Below are 18,474 nucleotides of genomic sequence, written 5' to 3' on the forward strand. Positions count from 1 at the left end.
ATCAAATTTTTAACTATATTAATATTTTTAATGTAATTATGCGAATTTCATATTCACATACCTATAAATAAAAAAACATCATATTAATTTATTAATTTATAATTACAGAGCCACGAGACGTATCATATTAAATTATAAATACAAAAGGGATCACGAATTTGGAATATAAGCTTTTTAATAATTTAATACGCATCTCTCCATCGATAAAAGATACGTTCTTTTAATTGAGGTTTGACTTAATAATTCTTATATCGAGCTCTTTCACTCGATAAGAGAAATAAATGTTTTAATTGAAATTTGATCTAAATAGTTTTTTTTATTCATTATTTATTTTTTGTTAGAGTAAATTTAACTACGCTGGTTATCGGTTATTGACTTAGTTGAAGTTGGAATTAAATAATTTTTATTTATTATTATTCCTTTATAATTTATTTTTTATTAATAATTTAGTTTTTATTTGACTATATTTTATTAGTCATAAAATTAATTTACTGCGGTTATGGTTTATTGATTTATTGTTATTATTGGAAAATTATGATACAAAATAATATGGTTGAAAAATGTTAACTCCTAAACTCTATAGAAATATGTATACTTTATTTTTTTTTAGCACGCATTTTTAATTATTAGGGCTACACAATTGTATAAAGAGTTTCATTTATGAGAAGTGATCCTGAAAGAAAAACAAATATATTAGGATTGTTACATTTTGTTGTATTTGGTCTTGTCAAAGAAACCTTATATTCATAAGTCTTATTTTGTAATATTCATACATGATGTAATTAGGAAGATTTGGCCCACCTCATGAAAAGAAAAAGTGAGGTGTTTGAGATATTTTTATGATAGCGAGATTAACATATTGTTGAATTGTTGTTGAATTGTTTGAGAATAAATAATGGTGGATAGCATTGAGAGTAACATATCGCTGAATTGTTTGAGGACAAATAATAGTGGAGAATATTGTTTCATCCAATGACTTTAACCATTATTGTAATAGGTTCTAGATAAAGTATGAGAAGATGATACTCCTCAAAGGAATGGTACTCTGGAGCTTGGTCCTCATCATTGCCTAGTATAGCTTTGGATGGTGGCATTCAAGAGGAAGATTGGTATAAACTATTTTGATCTGAAACATTTATGCATAATCTTAAAGAACATTAGACCAAATTAATCTCTATAAATAAAGTTTAAAATAAAGATTTATAGGGTATTTAGGGTAAATTAGGTTAAAGCATACTGTCAATTTAGGTGAGATTTACCAATTTTGATAACCTATGATTTTGTCCATGATATTCTCAATGGATTGTAAATTGGTACTTAAGTCATTATACAACATGGTTAAAAAAAATAATTTAAAATTTATTAAGTTAATCACTTAAATTGTTTCTTATCAAATTGGTTCTGTATATTGATAATGGCAGGGAGCGGCCAGCTCTTTGCTAATTACTTGAAGTCTCTGTATAACAATAGGATCGACACCGACAAACATCTGGTGCGCAAACTCTTCGTCTGTCCTCCATGCAAATTCATCAGCTGTGTCCATTAATTCTATAATTTGTATCAATTCCAATTAAAATCAGGTCGATTAAATCTAATGCAGAATAAGAACATGAAGGGATCAGTTTAGAAGAAAAGTACTGACTTGCAATAACTTGAGGAAGCAGATACTTGAGAAACTTTTCGCCATTTGTTGTGAGGAACTCCTTGATGAGTTCAAGAGGGATGAGACTCGTGATAGCGTCCAGAATTGGGTTGTCGGGTAGCTTTATCCCATCGGAGTAGAGCTTCACAATGTCTTCAAAGGAATCGAATTCGTTGGGTGTTGGATCGAACAGAGATTGGAGCTCTTGTAAATGCGTTAGAAAACCTACATAGATGAATCTAGCTAGTAAAGGTTGAACACATAGCTTTGCAGAGCAAAAACACTAAAAGAAAATCGAAAGAAGAAAAGAATGATTCATTAGAAAATAGGTTACAATGCTCATTAGAAAATAGGTAATGCACCATAGTGGTGATCAATGAGAAGACTCAACATCCATAACAAGTTCCGGAGATAACTAGCCAGTTGCGTAGTGAAAGAAGGAGCAAATCAGGGAGTAAATCATGCAGAAGAACTAACCAGTTGTGGAGTTAAAGGAGCAAATCAAGGAGTAAATCATGCAAAAGGAATCTTGCATGTAGTCCCATGCTCTAACTAAGATTCTGCATGTAGGTGTGTAGTAGTTCCAACACCCCCCCTGAACACCACTATGGAGAAAAATAGAAAATGGGCCCTGGAAACTAAGGCCAAAGGTCACCCAAAATACAGTGCAACTTGTACTAAAATTGAGGAAAGAGGGAAAACCTCGTGGGAAAAACCCCCTGATCCAGATTTAAACAGGAACGCAATAAAATATAAAGATAACCATAAAGACAGATATGCAGCGGAAATAATGCTTCATTTCATTAATGGAAAATACTTAAATATGCTTACAACCAGAAATAGAAATAAACCAGCTAGGGCGATGGTAGCTTATCTCTGAGAAGAGATGTGGCGGCTACATGCCTCTGAACTGTTCTGAACTGTATTACAATGAGGCTCGAAGGCCTATTTATTGTTGAGAAACAATGGAAAACCCTTCACATTCCGAAATCTAACCCTAGAAGATGAAACGCCAAATTGTGGGCCCCGTTTGGGTAAATTGGTACATCAATTTCCCGGGGTCGTAACTTTGGCATACGATCTCTGTTTGATGCGTACAATAGCTCGTTAGAAAAATCTATCCGAGTACTACCACTTTGGGAGGCAACATGGGCATGGACCCATGTTGCCCCAGATTTCCCAAAAAACGTCGTTTAGGGCCTCAAAACGGCTCCGGAAGTTCAGGACCCGAAAAACTACTAAAAATAGTAAACTATGCTACAATTTAGGAAACTGAAAAAGCTGAAAGAGACAGTTGTGGGGGTCCAAATGGGATAGGTGGGTGGCCACCAACATCCACCTGGATCATTCCTCCCCCCTTAGGAAGCAATGGTCCCCATTGCGTTGAGTTCCTCCCTAAGATGAGGAAGCTTCGGCTGAGCTGGGTCTCTGGTGAGTTGTTCTGCAATCTCTACTGTGACAAAAAATGGTGGGAAGCATGGTTGGCGATGGTCCACATTGAACACTCGGTGCAAGCGAAGGAATGGAGGAATGATGTGCTTCAAAGCATTGCTTCCCGTAGCCTTGGTACTGGTGTAAGGACCATGTCGGAGTGGTCGGAGCTTCTGATGGGCTCTTGTAAGGCGTTCTTTCTGCAGATGTAACCAAACTTTGTTTCCCACCTGAAACTTGTGTGGTATCTCTGTGGGTAAGGAGAAGTTGTTCTTATGTTCTGTCATGACCGTATCCCTTTGCTATTGCTGCTGCATGGAGGAACCCTTTGCAGGGGTCATGGAGGTAGCAACGATCTTCCCCTTACTTTGAGAGTGAACCAGACAAATAAATTTCCTGGTCTGTGAGATGAGCTTGCTGCCTTTCTTAGCAGTGATCAAAGATGTGGCAGTAGGTGGGGCTACCTCTGGTATCTTGTATAATGAATTACTCAAAGAAATAATGACAGCACGAGGCCTTGACTCATACACAGCATGTCGCCTCCACAAGTATGGTCGGCCTAATAATACATCACAAACATCCAGAGGTGTAACATCACACAATACCTCGTCTGTGAAGGGCTTGATGCTGTATGGAAGGCGGCACTGCTGGCGAACTTTCAGATCTCATTCTTCGTGAAGCCACCCGATACTGTACGGCTACGGGTGCAGTGTAGTCGGTAGGCCCAACCGCTTCACGACCTCTGCTGAAACGAGGTTCTTTTGGTTGCCACTATCGACAATGAATTGTAGTGGTGAACCCTTCACCCACATCTGTGAGTGGAAAAGACGATCCCCTTCCTCTGGATTTTCGGGCTCATCTTTCTGGATCTTGGCGGTGGCAACAGTGGCGCTGGGATCCGCATCAATGATCTGCTTCCCTTTGCCATTCCCCTTGTCGGGTTCTGGCTCAGGGTCAGAACATGCATATAATTCGGAAGCCTTCAACTCAGCCACCAGCGGCTGCTTGGTCCGACACTCACTTGTGTTATGAGTGGGACTCTTGTGGAACTCACACCACTTTCCTGTGTCCTTCTTCGGCTTCATGGTGTTGTTCTTTTCTTGCGGCCTCAACGGGTTGTCTTGGGTCACCCCGCCTTGGCTTTGTCCTTTGGGCTTCGGATTTGCAGATCCAAAGTCTCGCTTCTTCTGTTTGAACTTTTGCTCGATTTTGACAGCGTATCGGTATGTTGTGCCGAGTGAGCGGATGTTCAAAAACACCATCTCTTCCTGGATGTATCTGTGCAGGCAGCCGCGGTATTTGAGTACCAGATGCAGCTCATAATTTTTGATACCCAACTGTGTGCGAAGGGTATGAAAAATGTTTGTGAACTCCGGCACATCTTGGTCTCGTCCCTGCCATAGTGTGGTCCATTTGATGTATTTGTCCTCATAGCTTCCGACAAGGTAGTACTGCTCCTTGATGGCATCTCGGAAGTCATTCCAAGTGGGTGAGGCTGAAAATAGTGAGCCTGTACTTTCATCCTTCTGCTCGCAGGAGGTTTCCCACCAGTCCTTGACGTGGGGGGCTGCTTTGAGAAGGGCGAAAACAATCTTTTCCCGATTTGAAAATTCATGAACAGAAAAATACCCATCTAGCAGATTTAACCATTTATCTACGGCATCTGCGTCTATTTGACCCTCGAATATGGGGATTTTAAAATTCACTTGTACCTTAAACGGTGTGGTGTTTCCAGAGTCGCTGTTGGAAGCCGATGCTTCGCCTCTGGGTAGCCGCTGAAGGATCTGCACAAAGCTATCCATCATCGCGTTCCTTTGCCACTCGAGTGCTTCTTCGAGCAAGATTTTGATAGGATCTCCTGCCCCCTCGTCTTTCTTCTCATCCGCCATGGGAGGCCGTCAGGATTTGCGAGGCTAGTCTTGCAAAGGTTCGACCAGTTCAAGCCCTAACTCCTTATATCCCGACCTCGTTGGGGACATGCAAAGAAAAACAGAGAAAAAGCAGACCGCTCTGATACCACTGATCCGGATTTAAACAGGAACGCAATAAAATATAGAGATAACCATAAAGACAGATATGCAGCGGAAATAATGCTTCATTTCATTAATGGAAAATACTTAAATATGCTTACAACCAGAAATAGAAATAAACCAGCTAGGGCAATGGTAGCTTATCTCTGAGAAGAGATGTGGCGGCTACATGCCTCTGAACTGTATTACAATGAGGCTCGAAGGCCTATTTATTGTTGAGAAACAATGGAAAACCCTTCACATTCCGAAATCTAACCCTAGAAGATGAAACGCCAAATTGTGGGCCCCGTTTGGGTAAATTGGTATGTCAATTTCCCGGGGTCGTAACTTTGGCATACGATCTCCGTTTGACGCGTACGATAGCTCGTTAGAAAGATCTATCCGAGTACTACCACTTTGGGAGGCAACATCAATCCATGGACCCATGTTGCCCCAGATTTCCCAAAAAACGTCGTTTAGGGCTTCAAAACGGCTCCGGAAGTTCAGGACGCGAAAAACTACTAAAAATAGTAAACTGTGATACAATTTAGGAAACTGAAAAAGCTGAAAGAGACAGTTGTGGGGGTCCAAATGGGATAGGTGGGTGGCCACCAACATCCACTTGCCCTGGAAACTAAGGCCAAAGGTCACCCAAAATACAGTGCAACTTGTACTAAAATTGAGGAAAGAGGGAAAACCTCGTGGGAAAAACCCCCCCTCAAAATACAATGTAATCAAAAGAAAAGGGGAAGGAAAGACAGTTGCTAAGCAACTGTGTCCTTCACTCCAAGACGATCGCGTAGAGAGTGAAACTTCTGCTCAATGAATGTCTTGGTGAAGATGTCTGCAGTCTATTCTGCTGAGGGAAAGAACTACAAATCAATGACCCGATCATGTACTAAGTCTCTGATGTAGTGCATATGGATCTCTATGTGCTTCATTCGCTGTCGTTGTACTGGATCCTTGCAAAATTTGAGAGTGCTCTGGTTGTCACACCAGATGATAATGGGCTGGTGGAACTGGACGCCCAACTCAGTGAGGAAGTGTTGTAGCCACAGAGCCTGAATGGTGATGTTGACTACTCCTCTATACTCAGCCTTAGCTGAAGAGAGAGAAATAGCAGCCTGCTTCTTGCTTGACCAACAGATAGGGCCAGATCCTAGACTGAGTGAATATTTGGAGGTGGACTTGCGATCAATGCTGTCTCCTGCCCAATCAGAATCTATGAAGCCAAGGAGATTCAATGCAGTGCTTGCTGCATAGTGAATCTCGAAGGTGATGGTGCCCTTCACATATCAGAGGATGCGCTTGGAAGCATTCCAGTGTAGCTCATGCGGCTCCTACATGTATTTGGAAACTGCCCCTACTGCATATGAGAGATCTGGTCTGGAGTGGGTGAGGTACAATAAGCTCCCCACTAGCTGTCGGTAGAGAGTGCTGTCAACTAATGGAGTGTCACCTCCATCCTCAAGGCGGACCCCAGACAGAAAAGGAGTCGGTGCTCACTTGCAGTCAGTCATGCGAAATCTCTCGAGGAGATCCCGTGTATACTTAGCCTGAGAGAGTTTGATGCCTGTGGCATCCTGGCTAATCTCAAGACCAAGAAAGAAGTGTAATGGACCCATGTCCGTCATCAAGAACCTATCATGCAAGGCCCTCTTGACTGTAGCAATGGCTGAAGCCGAGCTGCTAGTGATTAGGAGATCATCCACATAAAAAACTAATATAAGAAGAGAATCATGTGTCCTGAGCATGTAAACATTCGAATCAGACTTACATCTTTCAAAGTTTTGTGATAAGAGAAAAGAATCCATCTTCGCATACCAAGCTCTCGGGGCCTTCTTAAGGCCGTAGAGAGATTTATTTAGTCTGTAGACCAAAGATGAATCATGAATGAAACCATGTGGCTGCTCCATGTAAATCTCCTCTAATAGGTCTCCGTGAAGAAAGGCATTCTTCACATCCATCTGATGTACTTCCCATCCCTAGGTAGCCACAATGGCAAGTGTAAGGCGTATGGAATCCATCTTTGCTACTGGAGCAAAGGTCTCATCATAATCAATGCCATGCACTTGTTGGAAGCCTTTAACTACTAGCCTCGCTTTCCGTCTAGTGATTTGCCCATCTGCAGCACTCTTAGTCCTGTAGACCCATTTGTATCGGACAAGTTTCCTTCCTGAAGGAAGGGGGACCAGATCCCAGGTCTGGTTCTCGAGGAGGGAGTTATATTCCTCCTCCATGGCGGAGTCCCAAGATGGATGCCCAGCAGCCTCAGCATAAGACTATGGATTAGAAGATTGAACCAAATGACAATGTCAGGATGGCGATGGTTCAGTGGTAGTGAGGACAAGAGGAGGCTCAATAAACTCTGAGCTAGTCCTCTGCAGATCAGAATTATCCCCCACAAGACCATTTCTAGAAGTTGGGTGGTCTTGTGCATATATCTCACGTAAGCTCCTTGTTCTCTGATTTATGACAGGGGAATATGATTCACTGCTGGAAGCCTGATCTGGTCTTGGATGTGGATCATCATATGCATGCACTGGATTTGTATCTGAACACTCTGTCTCTACATCTGCATGCTCTACCGCGACAACTGCATGCTCTGTATCCGCATCTGAGTGTACTTAGTCATCATCTCGGACATGAGGTAGATAAAAGGTGTCTGCATGCGGCAATTGAGGTGCATGCGAGAGACTTTCCTCAAATTTGACACTTCGCTCAATGATGAGCTTGTCTGTAGAGGAAATCAGGAGTCGATATCCCTTCACACCATCAGGGTATCCAACAAAGATGCACTCAATGCTCCGTGGATCAGGAGCTTTCCTCTTTTTAGAGGGGATCCTGGCCCATGCTCAGGAGCCGAAAACACGGAAGTGGGTGACCTCCAGTTTAGTGCCACTCCAAACGTCAAAGGGGGTCTGATCCTTGATAGACCTATGAGGAGATCTATTCTGGATGTAGTTAGCACAATTAAGTGCTTCAGCCCATAGCTTATGAGGCAGTGACTTAGCATGCAGCATGCAGGAAGCCATCTCTTTGAGAGATTGGTTCTTTCTCTCAGCAACTCCGTTCTGCTGCGGAGTGTATGGAACTGTGTACTGCAATTGTATGCCGGGCTCAAGGCAAAGGTTCTGAAATGATTTTTTAACATATTCCCCCCCATTGTCTGTATGGAGGGCATTGATATTTCTCTTTGACTGTGTCTCAACTAGTGCTTTGAAATCTTCAAAGTGCACAAAAACTTCAGATTTGGCCCTGAGAAGATACACCCAAGTATACCGTGAGAAATCATCTGTAAATGTAAGCACATACCTTGCTTTGTTGATGGAAGGATGAGGAAAAGGCCCCATGAGATCACTATGGATCAGATCTAGAGGAGAGGATGCTCTGTGAGTCTTTCCGGTGTCAAATTTTCTCTAGGATGTTTGCCAAGGACACACCCTTCACAAACTCCTTTGGAGAAACTGATATTTGGCAAGCCTTCCACCATCTCATTCTTGCTTAGCTGCTGCATATACCTGTAATTTAAGTGACCAAATCTCTCGTGCCAAAGCCTAATACTATCATCAACATGTGTAAGCAATAAGGAGGATTCAGGTTCAATAAATTCAGAAAATGTATACAGTCTGGCTCCATTTTTTACCTCCCCAGTTGCAATTTTGGAGCTGCTATGTAGGTCATATATGTTCACTGCATCTAGAGTGAATTCCAATCTCTTTCCAGTGCTGGAATGAGTGATCTGATAAACTGAAAGCAGTTTTACCGAAAGTTTTGGAACATGAAGCACATCTTCAAAGCTTCCATGTAAAAGTTCCACTCTACCTTTTCCATTGACCTCAATAGGTGAGTCATCTCCCATGAGGATGGGAGGTCCCTTGCATGCATCCAAAGAGGAATAGACTTCCTTTGCAGTATCCATATGATGTGATGCACTAGAATCTATAATCCATGCATCAGAAGAAGAATTAATTGCAACTAAATCATGAAAATTGTTACCTTTCCCGTGTGGTTGATCCTTAGTTTTCTTCTTGGCACCCTGAGGGATGTGGTCCCCAAGGTCGTGATTCTGAAGGATTTCTGCCATTTGGTCAATTTGTTTCTTCATGCAAGAGGATTCTGGATGGAATCCTCTTTGACAGTAGGTGCATCTATTTCCTTTCTTCCCTTTCTCATTTCTCGAGCCGGAGGAGTCATTGAAGGGCTTGGTGTACCCTTCCTTCTTTAGATGGGAATGCACTTTTCCCTTGTCTTTTTGCTGCTGATTTTTTTGATTTGAATCAGATCTATGATTTTTATTGTGGCTGCCATCATGCACAGCAAGTGCATGCGCTTTTGGAGGTTTGATTTTCCCCATGCCAATGAGTTTATCTTGCTCAAAAATAAGGGACTCCATAAATTCTTTGAGAGAAGGCATAGTGTAGGATTTACCTATTGCGAGCCTTACTGAATTAAATGTAGACACAAAGACGAAGTATTCCGGTCCGAGCTTTGACATAATAGAGAGAACTTGGAAACACTCCTCCTTGGATTTGTCAATTCCACAACCCTTGAGTTGCAGCAATAGATCATTATATTTGGTGAAGAAGTCTTGAATTTTGTCATAGTTCCATGGAATCAATGACAGCAGTTCCACTTCGAGCAGATGTCCTTTCATCTCATCCTGTTTCCCGTAGAGATATTCAACCTTTTTCCAAATCTTATTGGGAGTATTGCAGGCAGATAGATGAAACTGCAACTCTTGAGAGATGCACATGCATATGGATCCGTGAGCCTCATCAATACGGTTGAGGTACTTGGATTTCTCTATGGCTGAAGTGGGTTCCACTTCTGTAGCATTGGTAATCATGTACAACCCTTTATGAAGAAGGTATCGAGTCGTTTGGTCCTTCCATTCCTGATAGTTGTATGGTGTTAGGATCGATGCTTTGGGAAACTCCATTTTCTGTCGATATTCGATCTCCAAGCTATAATACCTACAAAATAAAGTACTGGTGCGCCTTTTATCTAGCAACCTATGGGCTCTGATACCATGTAAATGTGTTAGAAAACCTGCATAGATGAATCTAGCTAGTAAAGGTTGAACACACAGCTTTGCAGAGAAAAAACACTAAAAGAAAATCGAAAGAAGAAAAGAATGATTCATTAGAAAATAGGTTACAATGCTTATGATATAGCATTATTGGGTGAAGGTCCCAAGGTAATGCACCATATTGGTGATCAATGAGAAGACTCAACACCTAAAACAAGTTCCGGAGATAACTAGCCAGTTGCAGAGTGAAAGAAGGAGCAAATCAGGGAGTAAATCATGCAGAAGAACTAACCAGTTACGGAGTTAAAGAAGGAGAAAATCAAGGAGTAAATAATGCAAAAGGAATCTTGCATGTAGTCCCATGCTCTAACTAAGAGTCTGCATGTAGGTGTGTAGTAGTTCCAACAGGTCTGGTATCAAGAATTGGACGACTGACTTGAGGGCATATGCCAAGAAATCAGAAATTTTCAGATGCCCAAAACGCTCATCTCTGGGAATGTAGATGTCAAGGCTCATGTCCAATGGCAATCTGCTTTCAGTAGCAGGCTCTGTAATGCCACAAAATCAATGAATGCCACACAATTGAGTGGGAAAATAAGGATTGTGTTGTTTTATAGATCGGCACCACAAATGCACTAACCTGTTTTTGTAGGAGGGCAGCGCGTTCTGCCCCTCTGCGGGTATGGAAACTGTTGAGACCCTCCTAGCACTGGTCGACTGAGATCCACATTCCTATTTGTGTCTCAGAGATCATTGTAAAAATCGTAGTCATAAACTCTGTCCCTCTCCTTCCTCTCATTCTCTGCCATTCCATCGTATTCACCTCTCAAGCTTATCAGTTCCTCATTCCTCAGTTTTATGAGCCCGGGAGGACAATTTGCAGGGAGATAGCTCTGCAGATTATAGTAAAACGTGGTTAGTAGCGCATAATTTGACCCAACTCATAGATGTCATCAATCTCAGGATAGTTTGGTTAGATAACTCATTGTTTCATGGTTTTGTTTATGGTATTTATCTTTAAAGTAGCATCAGTTTTTCTGCTACATTCCACTTAAATATCATAAAAAAAACCATGAATTACCTCCAAACTTAACCAAATCAAATTTATCTAAACCACCTAACCATCAATGAAAGATTGCATAGAACACTACATGCTGATCATATATATATATATATATATATATATATATATATATATATATATATATATATATATATATATATATATATATATATATATATATATATATATATATATATATATATATATATATATATATATATATATATATATCTATATATATATATATATATATATATATCTATATATATATATATCTATTTATATATATATATATATATATATATATATATATATATATATATATATATATATATATATATATATATGACCCGATTAGAGAAAAGGATACGGCCAAATGAGTTACAGTCGAAATACACCCATGAGTTGCAGCCGAAATGAATGATGAGTTGCAGTCGAAATGAATGATGCCAAGATGGGGAACTTCAAACGTGGGTGAGTTGAAGAAGAACTCATCATGATGTGAATTAGTGACGAAGACAGCTCCAGGGTGTCCGAAGTCGGAGTCCCAATCAAAGTCGATACTATACATAGTCTGGCCAGTAACGAGTCTTTCAGGCGTAGAAATCCAATTTTGTAGAAGCGCTTACTCGCTAAACTTTCCACATCCACTGCCTGCAAATGAATTTTCGAACAATTTACATATTAAATTACAGACAATTGGGTGAATCTATGAAATTAACAAAAGGAAGAAGGAAAAATCCGCTGGAGGATAGTAGCACTCACTGGGATCAATTTCAGATGTGTAAATGTGTTAGAAAACCTACATAGATGAATCTAGATAGTAAAGGTTGAACACACAGCTTTGCAGAGCAAAAACACTAAAAGAATCGAAAGAACAAAAAAGAATGATTGATACAGAAAATAGGTTACAATGCTCATGATATAGCATTATTGGGTGAAGATCCCAAGGTAGTGCGCCATAGTGGCGATCAATGAGAGGACTCAACACCTACAACAAGTTCTGGAGAGAACTAGCTAGTTGCGGAGTGAAAGGAGGATCAAATCATGGAGTAAATCATGCAGAAACGATCTTGCATGTAGTCCCACAGCAAGTTCCAGAGAGAACTAGCCAATTGTGGAGTGAAAGGAGGAGCAAATCAGGGAGTAAATCATGCAGAAAGGATCTTGAATGTAGTCCCATGCATGCATGGACAATCAATACCAGTAATGAAAGTCCTAGGTGTGTAGTACCTATAACACCCCCCCTGAACACCACTATGGGGAAAAATAGAAAATGGGCCCTGGAAACTAAGGCCAAAGGTCACCCAAAACACAGTGCAACTTGTACTAAAATTGAGGAAAGAGGGAAAACCTCGTGGGAAATCCGCCCCTTCAAAATACAATGTAATCAAAAGAAAAGAGGAAGAAAAGATAGTTGCTAAGCAACTGTGTCCTTCACTCCAAGACGATCATGCAAAGAGTGAAACTTTTTCTTAGTGAATGTCTTGGTGAAGATGTCTGTAGTCTGTTCTGCTGAAGGACAAAACTACAAATCAATGACCCGATCATGTACTAAGTCTTTGATGTAGTGCATATGGATCTCTATGTGCTTTGTCTGCTGCTGCTGTACTGGATCCCTGCAAAATTTGAGAGTGCTCTGTTTGTCACACTAAATGACAGTGCGCTGGTGGAACTAGACGCCCAACTCAGTGAGGAAGTGTTGTAGCCACAGAGCTTGAATGGTGATGTTGGTTACTCCTCTGTACTTAGCCTCAACTGAAGAGAGAGCAATAGCAGCCTGCTTCTTGCTCAACCAACAGATAGGGCCAGACCCTAGACTGAGTGAATATCCGGAGGTGGACTTACGATCAATGTTGTCACCCATCCAATCAGAATCTGTGAAGCCAAGGAGATTCAATGCAGTGCCTGTTGCATAGTGAATTTCGAAGGTGATGGTGCCTTACACATATCGGAGGATGCGCTTGGCAGCATTCCAGTGTAGCTCATGCGGCTCTTGCATGTATATGGAAACTACCCCTACTGCATATGAGAGATTTGGTCTGGAGTGGGCGAGGTATAGTAAGCTCTCCACTAGCTGTTGGTAGAGAGTACTATCAACTAATGGAGTGTCACCTCCATCCTCAAGGCGGACCCCAGACAGAAAAGGAGTCGGTGCTGGCGTGCAGTCAGTCATGTGAAATATCTTGAGGAGATCCTGTGCATACTCAGCCTGAGAGAGTTTGATGCCTGTGGCATCCTGGCTGATCTCAAGACCAAGAAAGAAGTGCAATGGACCCATATCCGTCATCAAGAACCTATCATGCAAGGCCCTCTTGACTACAGTAATGGCTGAATCCAAGATACTGGTGATCAGGAGATCATCCACCTACAAAACTAAGATAAGAAGAGAATCATGTATCCTGAGCATGTAAACATTCAGATTAGACTTACATCTTTCGAATTTTTGTGATAAGAGAAAAGAATCCATCTTCGCATACCAAGCTCTCAGGGCCTGCTTAAGGCCGTAGAGAGATTTCTTTAGTCTGCAAACCAAAGATGAATCCTGAATGAAACCATGTGGCTGCTCCATGTAGATCTCCTCAAATAGGTCTCCGTGGAGAAAGGCATTCTTTGCATCCATCTGATGTACTTCCCACCCCTGGGCATCTGCAATGTCAAGTGCAAGGCGTATGGAATTCATCTTTGCTATTGGAGCAAAGGTCTCATCATAATCAATGCCATGCACTTACAGGAAGCCTTTGGCTACTAGCCTGGCTTTCTGTCTAGTGATTTTCCCATCTGTAGCACTCTTGGTCCTGTAGACCCATTTGCATCGGACAAGTTTCCTTCCTGAAGGAAGGGGAACCAGATCCCAGGTTTGGTTCTTGAGGAGGGAGTTATACTCCTCCATGGCGGACTCCCAAGAGGGATGCCCAGTAGCCTCAGCATAAGACTGTGGATTAGAAGATTGAACCAAAGGACAATGTCGGGATGGCGTTGGTTTAGTGGCAGTGAGGGCAAGAGGAGGCTTAATAAATTCTGAGCTAGTGCTCCGCAGATCAGAATTATCCCCCACAAGACCATTTCTAGCAGCTGGGTGGTCTTGTGCATATATCTCACTTAAGCTCATTGTTCTCTGGTTTATGACAGGGGAAGTTGATTCACTGTTGGAAGCCCGATCTGGGCTTGGATGTGGATCATCATATGCATGCACTGGATTTGTATCTAAACACTCTGTCTCTTTATCTGCATGCTCTACCTCGACATCTACATGCTCGATATCTGCATCTGAGTGTACTAAGTCATCATCTCGGACATGAGGTAGATAAAATGTGTCTGCATGCGGCAATTGAGGTGCATGCGAGAGACTTTCCTCAAATTTGACACTTTTCTCAATGATGAGCTTGTCCGTAGAGGAAATCAAGAGTTGGTATCCCTTCAGACCATCAAGGTATCCAACAAAGATGCACTCAATGCTCTGTCGATCAAGAGCTTTCCTCTTTTCAGAGGGGATCCTGGCCCATGCTCGGGAGCCGAAAACACGAAAGTGGGTGACCTTCGATTTAGTGCCGCTCCAAGCCTTAAAGGGGGTCTAATCCTTGGTAGATCTATGAGGAGATATATTCTGGATGTAGTTAGCACAATTAAGTGCTTCAGCCCATAGCTTATGAGGTAGTGACTTAGCATGCAGCATGCAAGAAGCCATCTCTTTGAGAGATCGGTTCTTTCTCTTAGCAACTCCGTTCTGCTGTGGAGTGTATGGAACTGTGTGCTGCAACTGTATGCCGGACTCAAGGCAAAGGTTCTAGAGTGTTGTGTTAATATATTTCCCCCCATTCTCTGTACGAAGGGCTTTGATCTTTCTCTTTGACTGTGTCTCAACTAGTGCTTTGAAATCTTCAAAGTGCACAAAAACTTCAGATTTGGCCTTAGAAGATACACCCAAGTATACCATGAGAAATGATCAATAAATGTAAGCACATACCTTGCCTTGTTGATGGAAGGATGAGGAAAAGGCCCCATGAGATCACTATGGATCAGATCTAGAGGAGAAGATGCTTTGTGAGTCTTGCCGGTGTCAAACTTTTCTTTAGGTTGTTTGCCAAGGACACACTCTTCACAAACTCCTTTGGAGAAACTTGTATTTGGCAAGCCTTCCACCATCTCATGCTTGCTTAGCTGCTGCATATAATTGTAATTTAAGTGACCAAACCTCTCATGCCAAAGCATACTACTATCATCAGCATGTGTAAGCAATAAGGAGGATTCAGATTCAATAAATTCAAAAAATGTATATAGTTTAGCTCCATTGTTTACCTCACTGGTTGCAATCTTGGAGCTGCTATGTAGGTCAGATATATTCACTACATCTGGAGTGAATTCCACTCTCTTTCTGTGCCAGAATGAGTGATCTGATAAACTGAAAGTAGGTTTACCAAAAGTTTTGGAACATTAATCACATCTTCAAATCTTCGGTGTAAAAGTTCCACTCTACCTTTTCCGGTGACCTCAATAGGTGAGTCATCTCCCATGAGGATGGGATGTCCTTTGCATGCATCCAAAGAGGAATAGACTTCCTTTGCAGTATCCATATGATGTGATGCACTAGAATCTATAATCCATGCATCAGGGGAAGAATTAATTGCAACTAAAGCATGAAAATTGTTACCTTTCCCGTGTGGCAAATCCTCAGTTTTCTTCTTGGCATCCTGAGGGATGTGGTCCACAAGGTTGTGCTTCTAAAGGATTTCTGTCATTTGGTCAATTTTTTTCTTCATGCAGGAGGATTCCAGATGGAATCCTCAGTGACAGTAGGTGCATTTGTCTCCTTTGTCATTGAAGGGCTTGGTGTACCCTTCCTTCTTTGGATGGGAATGCACTTTTCCCTTGTCTTTTTGCTGCTGATTTGAATCAGATTTGTGATTTTTATTGTGGCTGCCATCATGCACAGCAAGTGCATGCACTTTTGGAGGTTTGATTTTCCCCATGCCAATGAGTTTATCTTGTTCAAAAGTGAGGGACTCCATGAACTCTTTGAGAGGAGGCATAGTGTAGGATTTACCTGTTGCGAGCCTTACTAAAGGAAATGTAGACACAAAGATGGAGTATTATGGTCCGAGCTTTGACATAATTGAGAGAACTTGGTGACTCTCCTCTTTGGATTTGTCAATTCCACAATCCTTGAGTTGCAACAATAGATCATTATATTTGGTGAAGAAGTCTTGAATTATGTCATAGTTCCGTGGATCCAATGAGAGTAGCTCCACTTCGAGCAGATGTCCTTTCATCTCATCCTATTTCCCATAAAGTTCTTCAACATTTTTCCAAATCTCATTGGGAGTATTGCAGGTAGATAGATGAAACTGCAACTTTGGGGAGATGCACATGCATATGGAATGCGGTTGAGGTACTTGGATTTCAATATGGCTAAAGTGGGTTCCACTTTTGCAGCCATGGTGATACTGTACAACCCTTTCTGACGAAGGTATCGAGCCATATGGTCCTTCCATTCATGATAGTTGTACGGTGTTAGGATCGATGCTTTGGGAAACCCCATTTTTCTGTTAATCTTCGATCTCCAAGCTGTAATACCTGCAAAATAAAGTACTTGTGCGCCTTTTATCTACCAACTTGTGGGCTCTGATACCATGTAGATGTGTTAGAAAACCTGCACAGATGAATCTAGATAGTAAAGGTTGAACACACAGGTTTGTAGAGAAAAGACACTAAAAGAATTGAAAGAACAAAAAAGAATGATTGATACAGAAAATAGGTTACAATGCTCATGATATAGCATTACTAGGTGAAGATCCCAAGGTAATGTGCCATAGTGGTGATCAATGAGAGGACTCGACACCTACAGCAAGTTCTAGAGAGAACTAGCTAGTTGCGGAGTGAAAGGAGGAGCAAATCAGGGAGTAAATCATGTAGAAAGGATCTTGCATGTAGTCCCACAACAAGTTCTGGAGAGAACTAGCCAGTTGTGGAGTGAAAGGAGGAGCAAATCAGGGAGTAAATCATGCAGAAAGGATCTTGCATGTAGTCCCATGCATGAATGGATAGTTAGTGCTAGTAATGAAGGTCCTAGGTGTGTAGTACCTCCAACAGTATGCGTTGACAAGTTGGAATGAAACTTCCTTTCAAATAAGCTCGCTAGGATCGTCTATTATGTGTGCACTGAAATCATTAAAATCTAAAACATTTTTCATTTGTAATACCGAAAAACCTTCAATCTTATTTTGTTGTCCAGACGTACACCTGCAATGGGCACCAACGTGAAAGACCTCTGAAAGTGTATCCATGGTGGATGGATAATTGGATATTGCTTCAAGTTATACCCTAACTGGAAGAATGTGTAGGGAGATGGAATTATAATGATAATCATTTCTGCCGAGGAAGAGATGCAATAGAAATAAATGAGATGATGATACTATATGATACATTTAACATGACTCATACTAACTTCATTTCCATTATATTCACACCAATTGTATGCCCTATCTTATCCACATGAAAAGAGACATATTTATATCTATTACAAGCTTATCCCCACGGAAAGATACATATTTATTTCCATTCCACTTTCCACCACCTAAAGTTCTTGGATGATTGAATGCATTTATGGCGTTGTTTAACGAGGCTATAATTCACTTCGAATGAAGAATTTATGCTTAATCAGCTAAGAAATTAAAAAAAAAAAATTACTATTGGTGAGAGTTTTTGAAACATTTATTTTTCTCTATAATATAAATGGATTTAATTATATAAAAATTTTGAAATATCTAAAATCTTGAATCTTGAAAGTTATAATTTTGATTTTCAAAAATACAATTTTGGTTTACATTACACATTATTGTACTTGTTATATACCTGCTATAGGAAATGTATAATTGATTAGCTATTAATTGAAACAATGTATGATTGATGAGTTATTAATTATGTTTCACCAAAACAAATTTAAAACTTTTTCATAATTTAACATTATTAATTTTTTCATCCGCATGGGGTAGCTCAAGTGGCAATGGCCGTGGAAATGAAGTCTCACTGAACAGGAGATCTTGGATTTGATTCTTGTGCTACCCTCCTCGGAAATGGGGTGAATAACGGACATGTAAAAACTCGAAAATGAGAGGGTCCTACCAAGCTTACAAAAAAAAAACATTATTAATTTTTCATAATACTTAAATTTATTTATTTAAAATCTAATTAATTCAATTTTACCACTTATTTTTATTTGTAACTGTGTAAAATTATAATTAATATAAAAAATAAAAACTATTGTACAACCCATATAAAAGCACAAATGGAACCTAAC

The 18,474-nt window shown here is 40.7% G+C and overlaps 1 pseudogene; it reads right to left on the bottom strand.

The window, feature by feature from the left end:
- LOC149153670 (putative linoleate 9S-lipoxygenase 5) overlaps positions 1–17,461 on the bottom strand; it is a 33,159-nt pseudogene extending 15,698 nt beyond the window's left edge.
- Positions 17,462–18,474: the final 1,013 nt, after the last annotated feature.

This window comes from Pinus tabuliformis, chromosome 9, assembly GCF_031772625.1.
Source record: "Pinus tabuliformis cultivar Carrire ecotype Pingquan chromosome 9, CPIR1, whole genome shotgun sequence".
Lineage (NCBI taxonomy): Eukaryota > Viridiplantae > Streptophyta > Pinopsida > Pinales > Pinaceae > Pinus > Pinus tabuliformis.